The sequence below is a fragment of the Orbicella franksi genome, chromosome 5, assembly GCF_964199315.1.
Source record: "Orbicella franksi chromosome 5, jaOrbFran1.1, whole genome shotgun sequence".
In the NCBI taxonomy this organism is placed as follows: Eukaryota; Metazoa; Cnidaria; class Anthozoa; order Scleractinia; family Merulinidae; genus Orbicella; species Orbicella franksi.
The window spans coordinates 4,113,325-4,135,081 of record NC_138149.1 but is presented as its reverse complement, the minus strand read 5'-3'; the positions used below and the strand labels follow the sequence as shown (position 1 = coordinate 4,135,081).

At 40.8% G+C, this 21,757-nt stretch overlaps 1 protein-coding gene and 1 pseudogene across 6 annotated transcripts in view; both read right to left on the bottom strand.

The window, feature by feature from the left end:
• Window positions 1-21,757, bottom strand: part of LOC145486656 (aspartyl aminopeptidase-like) — a 108,725-nt gene that overhangs the window by 27,685 nt on the left and 59,283 nt on the right. The window lies entirely within an intron of this gene.
• Window positions 1,611-15,922, bottom strand: LOC145486652 (uncharacterized; annotated as a pseudogene). Its single transcript, XR_014049320.1, has 2 exons — window positions 14,884-15,922; window positions 1,611-5,735 (listed from the first exon to the last, which is right to left on the bottom strand). The product of XR_014049320.1 is annotated as an uncharacterized LOC145486652 (transcript).

Sequence of the window (21,757 nt, the reverse complement as noted above, 5' to 3'; positions counted from 1 at the left end):
TCGCAGCTCGACTTGAGGGGAAATCTAGGTTAAGAGCTCGCGTCGTCGATACAGCTAAGGCCTCGTTCATACTACGTCGGATCCAGAAATTTAAAAACGCAGCTGTATTTCTACGGCTAGGCCCACCGTCCACACTGATCCATCACTAAAGCGGAGCTTTTCGAAAACGTAACCGAAGGATTTTGAAACTGGCGCCTGCTTTGCGTTTCAGTGAGGACAGAAAACACTTTGCAAACATAGCTTTTTTAAAACGATGACGTCACGATGATCATGTGATTTGCCTGACCGAGCTTTCCTCAAATACAAATGCAAAATGTACCGGTGATTGTTGCGTTTTTAAATTTCTCTGGTGTAGTGTGGACGAAAAACATTTCATGCCTTTTCAGAGTGAAAACGCCGTTTTCAAATATCTCCGACGTAGCGTTGACGGGAATATGGTTTCTTTAGAACATAATATGAAAACAAAGAACAACTACGAAAGCTGTTTTCTTCAAGGTTTCTTTTTATAGTTTTTAAAAAATTAAACTGCTTTATAATACAGATAGGACCATGCGCGCGCACTGATTCGTGAAAAACCCGTGTTTTATCGAAGTATAAAACATAGAAAAAGCGTGTTTTAGTGTTTTGCGAGTGTAAAATCTATATCATAAAGCAAATGAAGAAGCCTAAGCCGTGTACTACGCTGTGATAAAAAAACTCCGGACATTGTAGAAAACACTTGCCTGCGGCTCGTGTTTTCTACATTTCCCTCGTGTTCTCAAATGCCCGTCGTGTTTTATCACAGTGTAATACACGGCTCAGGCTTCTTTATTTGTTAAATTACATAAGCCTTGACTGATAAAACTATGAAAAATAGAAAGCACCATAAGAAAGTTGAAAACATAGAATACTGTAAAAATCTAATTATATCTACTACTAATAACTAACGAAACTGAATTCGGGATTATAAAAAATTTCAAAATGATTAAAAACTAGACTTTCGTGAATAATAAGACGCGGTTTTGCCGCGGTTTCGGTCTCTCTCTAAGTACCACTGTGACTCTACTGAAGGTAAAATACTCATTTACAAAAATGCAGTTACTTTACATCTAAGGAATTGATTTATTGACATGTATTTGGAACTAGCTCCCATATCTTGTCATCTAAGACACATTCGCTTCTCAGGCGTTCTCAAATTTGCAACACTGACCGCTTTGAAGGCCCTGAGTCTTTTTCAATAGTGATACAGTAGAAAATGTTTAGAAATCTAATTTTCCTTGCATGGCAGATGACTTCATTTGCAATTTCGTGCGAGCGATGAAACAATGAAACTCAGGCGCATGCATGTGTTCAAGTCCAACTCCCCTAAAACCGACATCATAACCACTGCAAATGTACAATTTAAAAACTTAAATAATTGTCGCATTTATCTGAGTCCTTTATACAAAATTCAATACAGTCAAACCTGCCTCACAATCCCCAGATACGGACTACGGCCTATGGTGTCTGCACTCAATATAGGGTTACGGTCGCTGAATGCATCTAAAGAATCTTAACAACATGACTAATCAAACAAATTTACCATTTTAAAAACATGTAGCTAAGATAGGAACGTTAGCGGGCTCATAACTTGTAACCTTGAAGTTAACAAGAACAAGTGTATCAGTTCAAAGTATTGTGCAACATACATAACCAGTATGATGAACATGATTTTTTCGCGACATACTCTCCATCATCTGTTGAAGCTGGGTTAACTTACGGTGAACAGCTAATACATCACGATGTTCAGGACCGAGCTTTTTCACACGAATGGCGAGTGCACGTTCATGATACTCTTTTGCCTTCTCCAGGTCACCCAGGGTGTGCTGTACTAAAGCCAGGTTATTGTAGGACGTTGCGACATGTAGATGATCAGAACCAAGCTTTTCCAGACTAATGGCAATTGCACGTTCATGATACTCTTTTGCCTTCTCCAGGTCACCCAGGGTGCGGTGTACTTCCCCCAGGTTATTGTAGCACGTTGCGACATCTAGATGATCAGGACCAAGCTTTTCCAGACTAATGGCAATTGCACGTTCATGATACTCTTTTGCCTTCACCAGGTCACCCAGGGTGCGGTGTACTTCCCCCAGGTTATTGTAGGACCTTGCGACATGTAGATGATCAGGACCAAGCTTTTCTAGACTAATGGCAAGTGCACGTTCATGATACTCTTTTGCCTTCACCAGGTCACCCAGGGTGCGGTGTACTAAAGCCAGGTTATTGTAGGACGTTGCGACTTTCAGATGATCAGGACCAAGCTTTTCCAGACTAATGGCAAGTGCACGTTCATGATACTCTTTTGCCTTCACCAGGTCACCCAGGGTGCGGTGTACACCCCCCAGGTTATTGTAGCACGTTGCGACATCTAGATGATCAGGACCAAGCTTTTCCAGACTAATGGGAAGTGCACGTTCATGATACTCTTTTGCCTTCACCAGGTCACCCAGGGTGCGGTGTACTTCCCCCAGGTTATTGTACGACCTTGCGACATCTAGATGATCAGGACCGAGCTTTTCCAGACTAATGGCAATTGCACGTTCATGATACTCTTTTGCCTTCTCCAGGTCACCCAGGGTGCGGTGTACTTCCCCCAGGTTATTGTAGCACGTTGCGACATCTAGATGATCAGAACCAAGCTTTTCCAGACTAATGGCAATTGCACGTTCATGATACTCTTTTGCCTTCTCCAGGTCACCCAGGGTGCGGTGTACTTCCCCCAGGTTATTGTAGCACGTTGCGACATCTAGATGATCAGGACCAAGCTTTTCCAGACTAATGGCAATTGCACGTTCATGATACTCTTTTGCCTTCTCCAGGTCACCCAGGGTGCGGTGTACTTCCCCCAGGTTATTGTAGGACCTTGCGACATGTAGATGATCAGGACCAAGCTTTTCTAGACTAATGGCAAGTGCACGTTCATGATACTCTTTTGCCTTCACCAGGTCACCCAGGGTGCGGTGTACTAAAGCCAGGTTATTGTAGGACGTTGCGACTTTCAGATGATCAGGACCAAGCTTTTCCAGACTAATGGCAAGTGCACGTTCATGATACTCTTTTGCCTTCACCAGGTCACCCAGGGTGCGGTGTACACCCCCCAGGTTATTGTAGCACGTTGCGACATCTAGATGATCAGGACCAAGCTTTTCCAGACTAATGGGAAGTGCACGTTCATGATACTCTTTTGCCTTCACCAGGTCACCCAGGGTGCGGTGTACTTCCCCCAGGTTATTGTACGACCTTGCGACATCTAGATGATCAGGACCGAGCTTTTCCAGACTAATGGCAAGTGCACGTTCATGATACTCTTTTGCGTTCTCCAGGTCACCCAGGGTGTGCTGTACTAAAGCCAGGTTATTGTAGGACGTTGCGACATCTAGATGATCAGGACCGAGTTTTTCCAGACTAACGACAATTGCACGTTCATGATACTCTTTTGCCTTCTCCAGGTTACCCAGGGCGTGGTGGGTTGAACCCAGGTTATTGTAGGACTCTGCGACATATTTGTGATTATATTCATCAACATGCTGGGCGAATCGTAGTGCCAGGCTAAAGTACTTTATTGCTGCGTCGAATACATCATGAGTGAGGCACATTTCTCCAAGTTTTGTAAATGAAGACAGATAATTCTGAACATTTCTTTCACCGCTTTTGGGGTTTTGAGAAATGTCTCGTTCACGAAACAAATGTTCAGTTTTCGAAATCAAGGTCCTTAAATGAGGAACAAGGTGCTTGCTGCATTTAAAAGAATCTCGGTCGAACCACCTTATTGATAGGTCGTCTTCTACGAAATGGATGAATGATATAATGGCGACATTTACAGTTTGAAGTTGTTGAGTCTTTGGGAAACCTCTAATCAAAGAATCTATGACATCACTCACTATCTGATGTACTCGAATGCAGGCCCTACCCTCCTCTTCCACCCCAAATAACAGCAGTGAGCATCTTTGAATTGTCATAGCAATCATTTCTTTGTCTTTAATTTCGTCATCAACGTTGAGAATGTATCTGATCACGATGTCTAGACTTAATGGTGTTGTTGCACACACCGAGAGGAGACTGAACGTGTGATGTATCACTTTGTCGGACGTCATTGCCTTTTCAACAGCTAGTCTTGTTGCTTTGCTCATGGAGTTTGGATAGCTTGGATTAGTCGTAGCAAGGATTGTCTCAGTAGTACCTCGTTGGCCCTTGTTAAGCTTCTCCAGGTAGTCGTTCCAGCCAAAATATGACGTTGCCTTGTTCTGCCGAACCTGTCTGACATAGGTGGCGGCGCTTGCCAAGGCAAGAGGCTGGTAGTCCAGTACTTGCGCAACTTCATTTCCCTTCTCGCTGTCATCTATACCAGAAAGCTTTGCTAATAAACGACTGGAGTCGCGAGGCTTCATGCCGTTGCTAACTGAGATGTGTTCGATGAAAGAATTCGTCAAAGGGATGGACGCAGTGTCCTGTGTTGTGATTAACAATTGGCCCCTTAACCACTGCTCATTTCCAGACTCCGGTAGATGAGCATGCACACGTGATATGCTAGTGACGTTGTCCACCACCAGAAGCCAGGACGTGTAAAGGTCGATTTTGTGCCAATTAACGTCTTCAGATTAGTGATCTTTTTTTCAGTCGTCAGATCCTTGGAGTTAAGGATGTTTGTAACTGCATATTCTGAACACTTGAGTCGTCGAGCGAAAGAGGTGTACGATTCCAGAAGGGCATCTTGGCTTTCAGCATTCAATGACATTACAAATGAAGTAGTACACGGAATTTCTTTACCTTCGTCAAAGAATCGCTCAGCTACAAGGCCGGCCAGTTGAGACTTTCCACTTCCAGGATTCCCGGAGATGTACAGAAAACTTAAATTGTTTTTATTTGTGCTTTTAAGCTGTTTGAGGTGTTGCATAATTTCAGCCACCTCAGAATCGCGACTTGCGACGTCGTGTGAAGGTTTAGGAGGAAGAATACAAAAGGAGGAAATTTCTTTGTGTAACTGATCTTCAAGGACCTGTCGTTCTTCTTCCTTTTCTTGAAGTGTCTTTTCTTTTTCCTGGAGCTCCTTTGCTTTTTCTTCAAGTTCGTTTCCTTTTTCTTGTAGTTCCGTTCCTTTCTCTTGAAGCTTCTTTTCCTTTTCTTGAAGTTCTTGTCTCAGGTCATTAACCTTTCTCAAGACCCTTCTTAGCTCCTCTGTTGGAAAACGTCTTTGATTTCTGATGTCTTGAATTTGCAAGATAGAGAGACCAAGCCCTTGAAATGCAGCATGAACTTTACCAACGGCAATTTGAAAGTCTGGATCCGAGAGGTGACCTTTAGCCATGTGAGCAAACTCTTCATTCCTAAACTTTCTGAGACCATCTACGTTTGATTTGACCACTGGATTGAGACCGTGGCCGACACAATCGGAGTAAAGAATGGCGTAAAAAAGCATGGTACAATCCCATTCTGCTCTGTCTCCGTTAATCATGGTAGCTAGGAGTTTGGCATTTCTTCTCTGGTTTCCCGGAGACTCCCGTTTTTGAAGTCCATTCCATTTTTGGGTTCATCTTTCCATTCTCCTAACGTCGTCTTGTAGTGATTATCCCATTCTTGCTTGAAAATTGATCGGAGACCCTCAGTTATTATATCAGTGACAACGTAACAAATCCTGTAGTAGTTCAATTGCCCGTCTGTGAATTCTATTGCAGCAGTGGCCATTTTCAGCTTGTATCACCTTTTGTTTGTCTTCAGCCCTTCGTAGGAAACAAAACTGTGTTATTAGCCAATTAGAACCTTTTTGTGAACGGTTGCTAGCTGAAGGTTTTAACTACTCTAATTTTTGCTTTTCCAATTTTTCTTCGCTTTTGTTAATTGAGAAACAGCAATTGGTACAATATGCCGAGAAATTCTAACTTGGCGCCGAGGCATAGAAAACTAAAACTAAAGAACTAGTTTGTTCTAGGCTCGACCTCAGTGGATTTTTGTTGTTTTAGTCCCGTAAGTCTCTGTACCATGCAAGAGTAGCCATTTTAATATTCGTGATGTTGGCAGTTCTCAGTTCTTGCGAGACACAGCCATATAATAATATTCCTTAAAGGGGGACTTAACCTAAAATTCTGAAAGAAATTCGAAGTTTTTGTTTTTCACGGAACTCGTATCTTAAGGTATTGAAGTTTTATTTTGACAAGTACTGTTACTGTAAGTTTAAAGCTCTTTTTTTTAAAAACGAGTTATTTTCGCCTTCGAGAAAAGACATCTTGAGAAGGATTTATTCAATTGAGCTAAAATTTTCAGGATTTGTTGTTCTGAGTACGTTCTGTGGGATAAGCATAGAACTTTTCCATCCAGTGCATTATTCTGTCGAAGTTATGTATATAAACGTATGCTAGATTTTCTGTATCAGATTTAACTGGTCATCATTTCACGTGTTTTTCACTTTTCAAAAATCTCTATGCTTATCCCAGCAAGCTGTTTGTCTTCTTTTGTAAAATGTAAAAATTATTCCTTTTGACCAGTTCTTGTAGTAGTTATCTTTTTTCAAGTAAGCCCTGGCATTCCCAAGCAGGTGGCAGATTTAATCAGCTGGTGTCAGGTTACAATATAGTTACAGGGTACACAAATATTTTTTTCAGAATCTTTGCTCTTTGAGCTTTTTAAAAATGTATACTTTGCCATGGTTTGGAGTTAACTCTTAGCCACGAGAAAATGTTTCAAACATGGTGTGTTTTTAGGTTAAGTCCCAGCTTAATTAATTAAGAGCCAGCAGTCTGGGCCTGAGAAATAGTCATATGACGCAGTAGCCTCGATGTTGATATTTCGATTAAAGAAGTTCGTTTCTCGTGCCGAAAGTTTACTAATGTGTAAGTGGCAGAATGTCTTGTAAATAGCTGTTTTGGTGGTCAAAGGACATCATTTAAGTCTGGCGATCGGTAAGTTGACATGCAGCATTCGAAGAACTGAATGTTTGCGGCAGTTGGCGATTCCAAGGGTGCTCTCAAGCGCCAACAGATCGAAACTTGGTTTGCGACTGTGTCAGGCCAAAACAGACCAAGTCTAAAAGTAGGTCACTTCAAGGGCACAAAGAAGGTATTTCGGGGAGTTACATGGCAAGCAGTAGGCACCGTGCCTACGAAAGTGTGAATGTTTTGAGCTGCTTTTAGACTTATAAAATGTGTTGATTTGGCGGGAAGGTGCATTCCGTGTCGCCACGATATAGTTACCCATAAGGCATTGCAAGATGTATCTGACAACAATGGCTGCCGTCCATATCGTACTGATCTAGCTGACAATAAAGGCTGTTGTTAGCCATGAACTAGAACAATTAAAGTCAAGAGTATAGCATATTTGAGGAAAGGCATAATGCCTTCAATTGCGCTGGCTAAAAAATTTCATCAGGATAGAGATTATCAACAAAAACAAAGCAAAATAGTTTCTAGACGTACTCGCTGGCGCGGTAGATTTGGACGTAGCAAAATCCTTAACTTCGAGATTCCGTAGGATTTTCAGAGTTAAAAATAGCCGAAGAAGGGTTGTCTGCTGATGAAGAAGACATCGAAAAGACGAGAAAAACCGAACAAATTTTATGCCAAGGTAGACGAGTTTATAATTACACTTAACGCCACTGGACTATGGTAATTCTAGGACTTCAGAATGTGGACTGGACTTGGAAATCCAGATCATCACTTGTACTGCCTTATTTGGTTAACCTTTTCGATCTTTAAATGCGAGTTTCTAAGGTTCATTGGGCCAAACCAGTGACCACAAATCAGTTCAAGAGTTCAATTTCTTGTTCTGAATCATCTATCTTGGAGATAATTTTCCGCAAATGTAGAGGATTGGTGGTTGAGACCCGTCCAAGACCCCCAGCAGAGAACGAGAATGTTTTCAAAAGCCCATTTTATCAAGAAAAAGAACTACAGTGGAACCCCGGTAATACGACCACCTTCGGGCCACGGAAAACTGGTCGCATTAACAGGGTGGTCGTATTAAAGGGGTTCTTTAAATAAGAAAATGACTGACAGCTTTTTTTTGGGCCAGAATAAAGGGGCCATGATAACGAGGTGGTCGTATTAACGGGGTGGTCTTAAGGCGGGGTTCCACTGTACTGCGCTAGATAATTTGGACAGAATAACTTATATTTCAACATATCAGGTGTATAAAAGTGATTCTAGGGTCACATGACACCTTTTCTGGTCATGACGTCACAAAACACATTTTTGTGATTAAGCTAGTGTGCAAAAGAGCTTTAACGCCAATTTGATGTTGACATGTTGCTTAAGTAACACTATTGTTGATAACATGACACAAATTTCCCTAATCCATTTTTAATAGACTTAATGAATACATTGATATTGTCGCATGACCCATTTCCTCTCATTGGATGGATTTTATGCAAAATGCGCAGAATGCGAAACACGTTGCAAGAAGATTGTGCAATCACAAGTTGGAAAATTCATAGTTTTACTTATTATCACTTTTTTTTTTTGTACGCTCAAACTGGGCACAAAAATTTTAGTTAATAACTAGTCACGTGACCTACTAATACAGCAAAAACTTTATTGATATTGCTCAGCAATGTGAAAGCATAAAGGGTACAACTTTTTAGGTGAAGTGATAAAATATTTATCACTTTATTAGTGAAATGAACATTTGCCACCGTGTTCTGGCACTCAGCGTCTTTTGCCTGTTTTCTTGCTAATGTGTTCATAAAAAAATTATATTGTTTCCTTCTCCAAGTGAAGAAATAGTATTTGGCTACCTTAACTGACATGACTAACTTTTAGCACCTTTTTCGTACCTAAAACAAACATTTTTGATTGCTAATTAGTGAAATAAACGTCCAGTCCTTCCCTCCACTGATGTACTAGACCTAACCCTAACCCTAGCCCCAACCCTAAACCTTAGGATTAGGGTTAGGTCTAACCCTAATGCATAGCTTAGTGTTAGGCTTAGGCAATAATAACCCTAGCGTTACCCTTGCCCTAATTTTGACTCTCAAAACTAGCCCCAAAACTAAAATGTAATATTAAATCTCCTCCGTTTACGTTTTGAAGACACCTTTTGCATTAAAATTTGAAAACTGCATTTTACTGTATGTTTTATTTACCTCAAAAGGTGATAGAGGATGTCTGCCATCAATAATCCCAGAAAAAGCACTAAATTTCATTTCGTTTTGCTTTTGTTTTGAAATATTGTGGAATTTTATATTTATTACGCAATAACTCAGTGGGGGAGGGGGGGGGGGGCAGTATTGCAATCACGCGATAGATTACATGAGAGCTTTGTTTTACTTAAAGATGTATGGTAAATTTGTTATGGAGAAATTTCTCTGCCATTTGTTCTGTTAGAGACTACTGACCTATTGGCCTTACAAACGCTGTAAGTCCCGCCTTAACCCATTCCTAGCATTAATGTTAAGTCTGTAAACTACATGCAAGAGTAGCCAATCACATTCGTGAAGTTGCTAGGTCTCAGTCCTTGCGAGACACAGCCATATTACAATATTCTTTAATGTAAAGTCTGTAAACTACGGAAATATAGTCAAACTTGTATTAAGCGGACACTGTCCATTAGGCGGAGAGCAGTGCAGGTCCCATTTTTCCATTTCCCACATCCATTGTAAAAAATACCTGCATTCAATGCAAACCTCTATTAAGAGGACGCTGACAGCTTAAACTTGACTTGTCATTTCTATTGTCAGAAACCTGTATCAAATTAGCCTGTGATCAGGTTCCGGCTGGGAGGACCAAAAAGGAACTGACTGAGAATGAAGTGGCCGAGGGGAGAACAGGGCGTCAGAGCCTGTAGACAAAGGTTGTATGCTGCCGTTCCAAGGTACCCGCTACCCGTAACATGTTTACTCTTTTCCCTCTTTTAGCATCATTAGTCCTTGTCGCACCGTGGGACGCATAAGGCCTTGCTTTTTTAGCACGACAAGTAAATGACTTATTACATATTTACAAAAGTCGGCAATGGGGATAGACCCGCTCAATTTCACTTCATTTACAAAAAGCTTAAGAAAACTCCCTATTTTCCCTCGAACTGTAATTTTCTTGTACGATCTATTCACATTCCAATGCATCCACGATTACGACATGCTGTTGACAGGTTAATGACAGGTTAATTACAAGGGGGTTGAACAGCGGCTTCAATACTGGAACCTCCCCTTACGGACACCTCTCTAATACGGACACCTCCGCTCTAATATGAACAATACGGAGAGTACCAACAAAATTCTCATACATTTCCTCTGAAAAAAAAAAACCTCTATAACACGGACCCTCTCTAAAACGGACAACAGACATTAAATCTTGGCCCTAGGGAGCAAATTCATACAAATTTAACCTCTTTATGACGGACACTCCGCCTTGCATACGCCATACGGCTGGTGCGCACGAAATTTGAATTGACCAATCAGGATTCGGCAGGCGGGAAACACTTTACTGTCTTGACGTCAATGTATGTTAACAGGAAAGGCATTGAAATCAGGCAACTTTTCTCGCTTGAGATGGCATTAAATATTCACAAGTTGCGTGATCTCAGTCACAAGATTGTTACTACACTACAACCCGTATTTATCAGCAGAAAATTGAAACAAGACCTCGAGCCCAGAGAAATCAAGTCTCCAATCATAAATCAACAATGCGTTGTTTACTCTTTTACATGTGATCTGTGTTGTTCAGATTGTGTCGGTTTTACAGCTCGACACCTCCACTAACGTATTGTTGAACATAAAAACTCTGCGATCGGTAAACAGTTTTCGACAGCGATAAAAGCCTCCCCAAAGAAAGCCAATTCCGCATTCTAAAAAGGTGCCAAGGAAAATTTAATTGTCTTGTCTACGAGATGCTTTTCATCAAGGAGCGAAATCCTAGTCTCAACTCACAGACTGATTCCATTCGCGCTAAACTCTTTGTTTAAACGAACATTCCATCACCTAATGTATTTTTGGTATTTAAACATTTATCATTTACTCTTTGACTTGATAATGACGTTAGCCAAACGTCGAAACGTCGTCAACAAACTTTTAATATGCTTTTACGAAATGTTTTATCGCAATTTTTTATCGTTAACCCTTTAAATACCAAACTTTCGCCAAAAAATACCGTTTTTAACCGTTTAGTCAGGTTTTTTAGCTGCCATGACGCTAAATAAGCCTAAGTTTTGCTAAAAAAGCTTTTTTTTTAAGTAAAAGGAGAGATTTTTCGAGGATTAGGTACAAAATTGAGCAAAACTTCAATTCCGGGCATGCGAATAAGCCAAAATTTGGTTTTTTTTTTGTTTTTTGCCATTAACCGTTCTCAATTTTGTTTGTTGGCCCTTTCCTTTCTGTTTTTCTCGGCCCTTTCACACTGGCTACCTTTTGCATTGTATGTTCTTTCTGGCTGCAGTGAAAAGTTGGGTGTTAATTACGGGCTAAGCCTAGAAATGGACCTTGATCAATCATAGGCGTTGTGGATCATTTTACCACCGTTTTTGCACCAAAACTGATAATGTTGTTTTTCGATTTGCGACGTCGGAATGTCGTCGATATCTAAACCTGACCATTGTGCGGAACGGGCTAGCCTAGCACTACTATCTGCTTATCAAGAATATCTGATGACATTTAAATTGATGACGTCACAAGTGGTACAAAGAGCACGACCATTAATTACGCTTATATGCGTAGTTGGTATTCAAAGGATTAAATGTTTTAAAAAACCGCTTCTTTTTCGAATATAGATACTGTTACTATATACTTAAATCGCTTTACCTCATATACTTGTCATTGTTTATGGAAATACGGACACTAGCAAGGGTCCCGAGAGTGTCCGGCCAAATACAAGTTTGACTGTACTGATATCGAAGTATGGAACAGAAATACATTTAGGTAAGTTATGTGAGTTTTAGTTCGACATGCATCAACATCTAATTTCTCCGTAAATTGTCTTAAAAAGGTGGTCACCCATGTCATGAGAATACAGGAGTTAGTCGGGCGCAAAGAAATTTTCGGGAAGTAAAGCTTAGAAATGAAATGAGATTCCAAACAAGAAGATCTTGTTAGCCCGTGTCATCGGATGATTTATACTTGTATTTTGTCTGCACCCAGTTTGGCAGTTTCGTATTTCTACAAACGTAGATAGAACTGTTGTCGGCTGGAAATCGGTCTGGCTTCAAATAGGCTAGCAAATAGTCAAGCCTTGACAGCTTTGGCTGCCTTAGGAGCACGTAGCGTGGCATATCCAACAAGTGCGTGTGGGATAATTATTTTAAAATAAAATAATAAAAAAAACGCCCCCAAAAATTTCGCATACGCTAACCGTATTTCTAGAGCATGGTATAATTGTTGAATATTTCATGATGGCCAAGCCAAGGAAAACTCTTGAATAGCATTATCCAATGCTCCAGCCTTTGATAAAACAGTTACTCGAATAAGTCTGCAACAAGGACTCAACTGCAGCAAGAGAAAATGAGGTGCATAATCTCTTGACTGCGGAGATTTCTTCACTAAAGGGCGAGTGTTTTCGGAAAACGGAAACAGTTATCAATAGAATTTAATTGGATATCGGATTTTTCGCTATAAAGGCTGGTTTTCATAAGCGTCGGAGTCGTAGTTGGAGTGGTAATCAGAAGCGTAGAGCGATATGATCTAGTGAAAATCAAACCAACAGAATCAGAAGCAGAACACCCATTCCGCCTAAGACCCCATCGCTTATGATCTAGTGAGAACTAGATTGTCGGAGTCGGAAGCAGAAGCGGAAAATGATTGCTACAAGATATCATAGTCTCTTGTTGGTATTGCGATCGCTTGGTTCTACCGCTTCTGCTTCTGGCTCCAACAACCTAGTCTTCACTGGTAGCGACGGAGTCGTAAATGGAATCGAAAGTACTGGAAACGCCGTTCTGGTTCTTCAGATTCCGATTCCGTCGAGCTTGTGACTCCGCTTAAGGTGGCCGAACACAGTGCCTATGCCCAATTCACCATTACTTTTAAACTATTTATGCTTTGGCGCCCGTTTTTTGCAAGAGTCAAGGTTAACCTCAGAAGGGCTTATTCTCGCATTTTGGCTAAGGTGTGTGCTGTTGCCATGGCAACGGGGCTGGTTAAAAACAAGGCTTAAAAAATGGTTTTTGTTTATTTAAAAAAAATCCAGTCGTTAGATTTTTTTCATCATTTGCCCACTACGAATTGACTTTAAATCCCTTCTGTCAACACTGTTCTAATAAAATTTTGACATAGACGATTTTCGTAATTCGCCGTAAATCGTTTTCACTGCATGTTCTGAATTATTTAAAATTCCCTATGTCAAAATTCAGATTTTTTGTGATAGATCATTCACGTGGTTTCTGAACTACTTTTTTGCCAAATTCCTTGAAATTCTAACGACTGGATCGATAGAAATCAGCAAGTTTCTACTAAAGCAATCGGTCTCAATTTTGCGAGCAACTGCGCATGCGCTGCATTTAACTGGGTTCTTGCGGTAACAAAGAAAAAGCTGAGAATTGCTAGGTTCTTTGCATGGTTACCTTTTCTAATATATCTTTGCAATAAAAGACTAAAGCCATCAATACATTGCGTTCAAATATAGAGAAAAATAGCACAGATACTGCGGCTGTTGAGTAAATAAAATGATTGCTCTATTGACGGCATGTTTGTTTTTTGCGATACTTGTGCGCGCGCTGAATTGCATCAGCAAAAGCGCGCGCGAAAACTGTGTTCGGCCACCTTAAGGCCCGGTTCAAACGTCGAACTTTTTATGAGCCGAACCTAATAGCCCCAATTAAGTACATGACGATATCGACGTTTGAATCAGTTAAGTTCGACAGACACCCTGTTCGACAGATATCATTTGGATCGACCCGAGAATTAAGTTTGACATGGCCAGTCGGTCAGTTCGACTACAGAGCGACTCCGATTCAAACGCCGAACTTTTCATGTACCGAACCTAATGAATACATTACAAATACATTAAATAAATTAATTTTTCCCACAGTTCTGTACGTTTCCTATTTTTGTCATGCGTACACAGCTTATTCTGATCTTTTGGAACGAAATGGAGGGAAGAGCGGGAAGATATGTGTTCCTCTTGCTTCGAGAGCACGAAATAAACTTGCTTGATGTGTATAAACCACTTCTGTATGCGGCGTTCCGTATTTGAAAACGATGAGAGTGTGGCAGGTTGGAAAGCAGGCAGTTCGGTGGCGTATTGCAAGTCATGTTTTTGAAAGAAAATGACAAAATAAATTAATCTTGAAGAAATCGACGACAGGAACGAACTGGACGAGGAACTGTGATGCTCTTTTGGGAATAAGCGATAACAAAAGGCAAACCAAATTCAAAAATCGTCTTCGGTTGTTTAAAGCTAACTGCATCTGGAGTTCGACTCTTTGATCATGTTGATTGCACTTGCAAGAAAAGCAAGCTCTTCATTCCACAATTTGTCTTTCCCGAATTTTTTCTGCCCTTTTGCTCAGCAATGACCACCGTTTGCAATAGTGTCTCTTTTATTTTTGCAATTCGACTAAATTAGGTTCGACGTTTGAATCAACTGCCGAACTCATTTGTTTAGGTCGACCCAAATTGGTATAATTTAGGTTCGGCACATGTTAAGTTCGACGTTTAAACGGGGCCACTGATTTTTGATTTACACTGAGTCATTAAGCGCTCTAATGAATCCGGCTCCGACTCCGTCGCTTGTGAAAACCAGCGTTATGTGAACTGCACTTTGAATTCAATATTAGTGACAGCCAGTGATCAGGTGCTCGATTTTTTTACGAAATAAATTAGACGTGGGCACGTCTGGTTCAAAAACACGCTCAATAAAGGATTCTGATTGTGTTCTGCATGCAAATTCCGTTAAACTGAGTTTATCTGACAAGACATGTAACACAAAATAACAATGTAAACTATAGTATACTCACCGTTTGGAAAGATTCAGGAGGAATTCATCAAAGTAGCAACACGATAAAGACCGTCTGCAAACAACAAGGAATTCGAAATCAGGAACTCGAAAGTAAAAGCTTAACCTCTCCCACACAGCTCGTGTTAAGGTTACACAGGATACATGGGCGGGTGTCCTTCAAAAAAAAAAATCGCACCTGCGTTGCTTTTAACAAACTATATATCAATAGAAAGGTTATGAACTGTAGAATTCGGAAAAAAGTATCCGCTAATTTGGTCGCCCCTTTCTTGAGAAGAAAGAAGTTTTGAAACGGAAAAAAAGCCTGAGCAACAGTTGTTTCCTTTCCTTTTTTCAGGCGGAGAGATCGAACAAGCGAGACTGGGGTGAGCAAAAAAGTGGGCGAAGTGGGGAGGGGGTGAGCGAGAAAAGGAATCGCCTGCAGTCAATCCTAAACATTTTACCGAACTCCGCTCACCCACGAACGGGGAACAATAGTGCAATTTGATTGGCTAGAAGCCCGTCAATCAAAAAAGTATTCGGCCGAATTAATCGGGTACGCAAGCGGTGTTAATCAGCATCAGTCTCTCAAAGAATGTTAGGGTATTTCTGTATTCTTATTGGTTATCTTTTTAGACCAGTAAAGTTACAATATCGAATAACTTGCCGACCCTGTTGCGTTCGCGGCAGTCACAAGAAAAATATCCCTCGATGATACAAAAAAATCCCCGACACACTCTTGTTCCTCGATACTTTTTCTGCCAGATTTCGTGAAAATCGGCCGACAGACCATTTCAGCTTGGACGGTTTGTTGCCCCATTTCAACTCTCGAGAATTCTTTCTTTTAGATTTTCACATAGTCGCGTGTATATGAATGATTAATTTTTAGATGGATAAAAGAACAATTCTCCAAAGAATATCACGTGGTCTGTAATGTAAAAACAAACCGCCCATTAGCTAATAGCTGGTTTTCATATGACGTCACCAAAATTTGAACTTCAAAACTATTGATCTTCCTGAGATTTTACTTAAATGATGTATAAGAGCAGCTGAAAACTAATACTCATGCGAATTTTCGTTCCGAATGGGTTCTTGGTTTTGAGATACACTACGCTTGAATTTCTAAGCTTTTGCGTGACGCGGCGTTTACATGACGGCCTGGAGAGCTGTCAGGATGGTTAAAAAAGTGACTTATTTCGGGGAACTTGGCTTTCTGAATAGTTCATGTCTTAGAAAAAGTATTATTTTAATGTTTTAGAGTTCCTCGAGGGATAAATTCACGCTTTTGTAGCAAATCTCAGTGACAGATGTTTCTGTTGGTTTCCGGCCGCCATGTTGGTGCCCATACGGATGGGCACCAGCATGGCATCTCCATACAAATCTCTATAAATTTGGGTAAAAAAATTGCTCTGCATATCTCGCATAAGAAAAATTGCTGTGACCAGAATTTTGGCGAGAGTCTTTGCATATTTACCTTCTTTCATTTCCCAGATTCTGGACTTATCTATTGACCGGTTTTGATTTTTATTTTGATCTATTTTGAATTGCGTGACACTGAAAACCAGCAATTACAGAGGTCTATTGTACATAACCTAATTCACTTAAAGAGATGGTATTCTCGCGACAAACTATTGCAAGTTTTCGCCGTTTGAAGAGTTGTAAACATATCACGCCTTTACTCGAATGCATGTCAACAGAATATGTCGCCAGCCAATGAAATCATGGCACCCCCTAGCGTTCAGAGCGAGTGAAATAATTTTCGCGGGAATTCCGTTGTCCTAGTTGAACTTTAGCGTCTTCAGCGTGCATCTATTTAGAGCAGTCTTCCTTCCCTGCTTGTGAGAAATGGACCAAGAGAAATAAGTGGGGTAAGAGTACGGGTACGAGCACGCGCAATCCTTGACACTGTTGGACAAAGTTTCCTTCCCTTGCATACGGCGGCTGCGCCCGCAGTGCGAGCGGCAGGCAAAACTCAGCTGTCCTACCGAAACGACACGATAATACGCTTTTTCTTCGCAGCTAACAAAACTAAAGACAATGCTCAAGTTGCTTTGGCCTCTTCTATTAGTTAACCTGAGAATTCTGGGTTTAATTTGACGAGGAACAGCATATTTCGTTCAAAACAACACAACTATTATCCTACCTGGCGACACCCAACGTACAACGAGCGAGTTGCCATGCCGGACGTTCGCGACCCATTTTTGGCGCCAAATTAGAAGCTTGGTGACACAAAGTGTTTCGTACATTTTACTTTTTATCATCTAATATGGTTTTTGGGATTGTAAATTCCTTTTCGTGAATATTTAATGCCATCTCCAGTGAGAAAAGTTGTCTGATTTCAATGCCTTTCCTGTTAACATACATTGCCGTCAGGACAGTAAAGTTTTTTCCCGCCTGCTGAATCCTGATTGGTCAATTCGGATTCCCGGCGCACCAGCCGTATGCAAGGTCTTGCCTTCGAGAAATTCCGCTTTTGTCATCTTGTTTAAAAGGTCCTCGATTTGATTTTTTTCGTGGTCCAGGGACTTTTCTCTCCTTTTTTTAGCTCGTTTCATGAGCACAATAAGGAATGATGGATAGGATGGCAGAACAAAGTGATTCGAGAACCAAAACTGCGAAATCGCCTGTAAACAACCTCGTCAACCCCGCCAACCTTGTTCCCGCGAAGAGCCTGGGAACCAGGTTAATGAGGTCCCTGTAAGAATTAAGAGCTCCCAGATGAAACCGCTTCGCGCAATGAGGATTATGACACCTGACTGTTTTGTTAACTTTTATTCAAAAACCTCTTTTTCTGAATATAAATCGCGCGCGTTTTAAGATTTTACCTGCATTTTTTGGAAAATATTAGATTTTGTAGCAACCGTTCTTTTTGTTTAATACCTCTCAAGGTATGGTGTAACCTTACTTGAACCAACATGTCTTTGAGTCTATATTGAAATCATTATTAGTCTTCATGTGAGTTGACCAGTTAACAAAGGTCTGAAAAGCTTGCTGGTGAGTACTTTATCCCCAGTAGGATCTAAATTTCGAACAGGTTTCGGACGTTTCGCTCGGCGTTTGATGCGCCTTTGATATCTTCGCATGCTAGCGGTTGGTTACATGCAGAGGTTTGCGTGACTTAACAAGCTAGGTCTCACGCGATACACAGCTTAAAGGGAAAGGACGGCTCAAATAAATGTCACCGAGTCTAGAAATAATTCTAGATTTAAATATTGTATACGTTTACCGCGAGTTTTGCATGACCTTAACTCGCCATCCGGGGTCCAAAAAACAATGCTTGCGTGATTTAGTTTGCGTGATGTCATAAAGTGAATCACCCGCATGGTGTCAGGCGACGATAGCGTTTCAAAGCCAGAGCCAAAGAATTCTTGTGGCCATAAAAATGCGGTCAAAATATTCCTAACATGAAGGTCGATTGCGTGAAGGAACAGGTTGTTATAATTATTACTCTTGGATATTACTTGTGCAGAATACGTAGTAAGAAGGTTCAGGAAATTTCAGCCCCGGAATCTGCAGTGATTAAAAACACCGGGTTAACATCATCAAATCATTAATACAATGTCAGTCTTGCATTTCACAAGATTTTACGCACCCGACCAACAAAGAAATGTTTTAATTTTCGCTGTGGCTAAATGACCGCAAGCCGGTCAAGGTTTTAAAATCACTAGATGACCGGCAGTCTGATATTTTTCTCAAATTATAAGGAATCGAAGGAACCCATCCAATTCAAACTACCATATGTCGATTAAGAACTGCCAAGCGATCCAGAAGAGCTGCATAGATCGCAAGTCTAACTCTTGGTTTACGCTCGGCTCAGAGAGCGAGACCATAGTTTGTGACACTTCACGATTTTTTTGGGTCGACTGCCGGTCGCGGTTTTCAAATCACTAAATGACCAGCAGTCTGATATTTTTCTCAAATTTTAAGGAATTGAAGGAACCCATCCAATTCAAACTACCATATGTCGATTAAGAACTGCAAAGCGATCCAGAAGAGCTGCATAAATCGCAAGTCAGCCACAGCGTTTAATTTTCAGGCTCAATTACAATTTATCTAGGACCCACAAAGCTCTTTGCATTTCTTTGTATTTTGGCCCTTGTTCAATAAACAACAATGGAATTGCTGTCTGAAACAGATTGCTGTCTGTCTCATTCACGGCTTTCGGTTGGTTTCGGGTTTCACAATGCCAGTGACAGGTAAAATTACACTTTGTTTCTCAAGACACGGTATTTCTCAGAATTAAAGTTTAGCCTGCTTTAATTCAAGAAGGAAAAAGATCTGGAATTGCGTAAGCGATATAAGCGTACCATAAAAAATGAAGACGTAACCTGTTTTGGCCCTTGTTCTATAAACAGATTGCTGTCTGTCTCATTCACGGCTTTCGGTTGGTTTCGGGTTTCACAATGCAAGTGACGTGTAAAATTACACTCTTTGCTTCTCAAGTCACGGTATTTCTCAAAATTAAAGTTTAGCCTGCATTAATTAGAAGGAAAAAGATCTCGGAATTGCGCAAGCGATATAGGCGTACCATAAAAAATGATGACGTAACCTACAACAAAATTTTAAAAACTTATCGCGACTTTTCCAATAAATAGAAGAGGTCCCTTTACACCAGCAAAATTCGAGTCCATGGATACAAATAAAGGCAAAATGTAGCTGGCACTTAGCTGTGGTACATAATAGTTGAACTGAGGTCAACCGTGCAGGGGCACCCAACGGATCGTTTCGGTAAATTATCTGTTCGGTTGGCTTTTAATCCCCTCTGATTTTCTGCAGAGAATTGTCATCTCGAACTTTCGTGACATGAGAAATTTAATGCCTGTTGTTTTCGGATTGTTGAAAATGTCGGTTAGGGTACCGAAAAAAGGTCAGCTATCATTTTCGGAAAGGCGATAACACCTAAGGTTTTCAGGGAATGGACAAAAAAGCTCTAGTAAATTCGAGAATACTCAAGTGCCCCTTGAATAACCGGACAGATAATTTTTTTTAGCGCAACCTAAAATTAACCTACGGAGCTTTGAAAGTACTAAGTACAGAGAGTCTAAAACACCGTTTAAAAGCACTTGAGAGAAAAAAGGTCGTTGGGTGCCCCTGACCGTGTTGAATTTCGAATTCTAGAACATTCTAGAACAAGTGTACGTTTCTCTCTCCTTGTACTCAGCGAGACAGAGATTCTCTTCTCTCTCCGCGTGTGAGAAACGACAGGGAACCTCTACCCGTAACCACTTGATTTAGCGTTAATAGCGTGCATCTCGTCGAGAAGAATGAGAAGGGGATCTTTGTCTCATAGGGTAATCTTTTTGCAAAATGCAACTAGAAGGAAAAACCTTTCATTACAATTCAAAACTACTCTGAACTTCCCCAATTCTTCGATACTTCCCATCCTCTTTTGATATAGTCTGGCCCCAGACGTTTAAGGAATGTTGTCGCTAACAAACTGGAACTCAAGTAAACTCGAGCTTGCGACAACAGAAGACTCACAGGCACTAAAGGCTTAATTTTTTCCTCTAACTGCTTCGCGAATCAATTTGCTTGTGTTAAAATCACAAAAGCAGAATGAAAAACGCTCTACCGGAGATCACTGGATTCGATTTCCGATCACATACCTTCACTCATGATCAGTCTCGTCCCTCTCTCGAAGTCTTTTCGGTCGCAGCAAGCGCTACACACGAGTTACCGATGGGATCTACTTGGAATCTTTTGTTCGCTATAAGTGAACTGTGCTTTAAATTCAATGTTCATGATAAGTCGCGATCAGGAGCTCTTAGATCAAGTAAATTATTCCCGGGCGCGTCTGGTTCAAAAACATGTTCAGTAAAGGATTTTGATTGTGTTCTGCATGCAAATTCCGATTAATTTAGTTTATCTGACAAGGCATGCCACACAGAATAGCAATGTAAACTATAGTATACTCACCGTTTGAAAAGATTCAGGGGGAATTCAGCAAAGTAGCAACACCATTAAGACCAGTCTGTAATCAACAAGAAAATCAGGAACTCGAAAGTGAAAGCTGAACCCAGGGTAAACCACTCCCACACAACTCGTGATAATCACATGACATCGTGTCTACTTTGAAATCATCATTGTGCGTTGACCCGTTTAGCTTGGAACACTATGTAGCTGTTTGCTTTAGTAGTACCTGGACATTTCATTGTCATGCAGAGGTTTGCGTGACTTAGAAGGCCTCACGGGATACATAGCTAAACGGAACGAACGAGGCCACAGCCGATTAAATGTCACAAAGTCGAGTAATTCTTGATTTTATGCGTGATTTAGTTTGCGTGGGTAAGGAAATGAAACCATACGTCACGCGAATCACACGCATGACGTTAAGTGCAGATGGCGTTTCAAAGTTATTCAGTGTTTTGTAAGTGTGAGTATAAAATTGCGGCCAAAACATTCTTTACATGCTTGCCGATTGAGTGAAGGATCACATTGTTATTACTGAATTTTTCAACTGACCTTTTAGCCAAGAATCTGAAGTGATTAACAGCTATTAACACCAAGTTGGTCTTGAATCACAAAGAATTTATACGCGGCCGATCAACAAAGGATTGTAATATACAGGCCCAATTTACCAAGGACACACAAAAGCTCTTTTGAAAGCGACGTGCCCAGCCGTCGTTCTATAAACAAAGATAGAATTACTGTCTGGAACTGTGACAAGGCAAACATCAAGATTACTAGCAACCTGTTTTTCCTTCACCTCCGCCGAATGCTGACCAGAAAAGGGATTCACAGATGCAAGGTGTTCGTCGAGTTAACATTTTATAGTCCAATCCCTTAGTAAGTGAAATACCGCAAATAAAGCCCTATAAACCCTATCATGGGGTTTTCTATAGTCTTTTTTTGTGTCTAGTGCGAAATTATCTTGTCGTTGTGCTCTAATAGTTCCA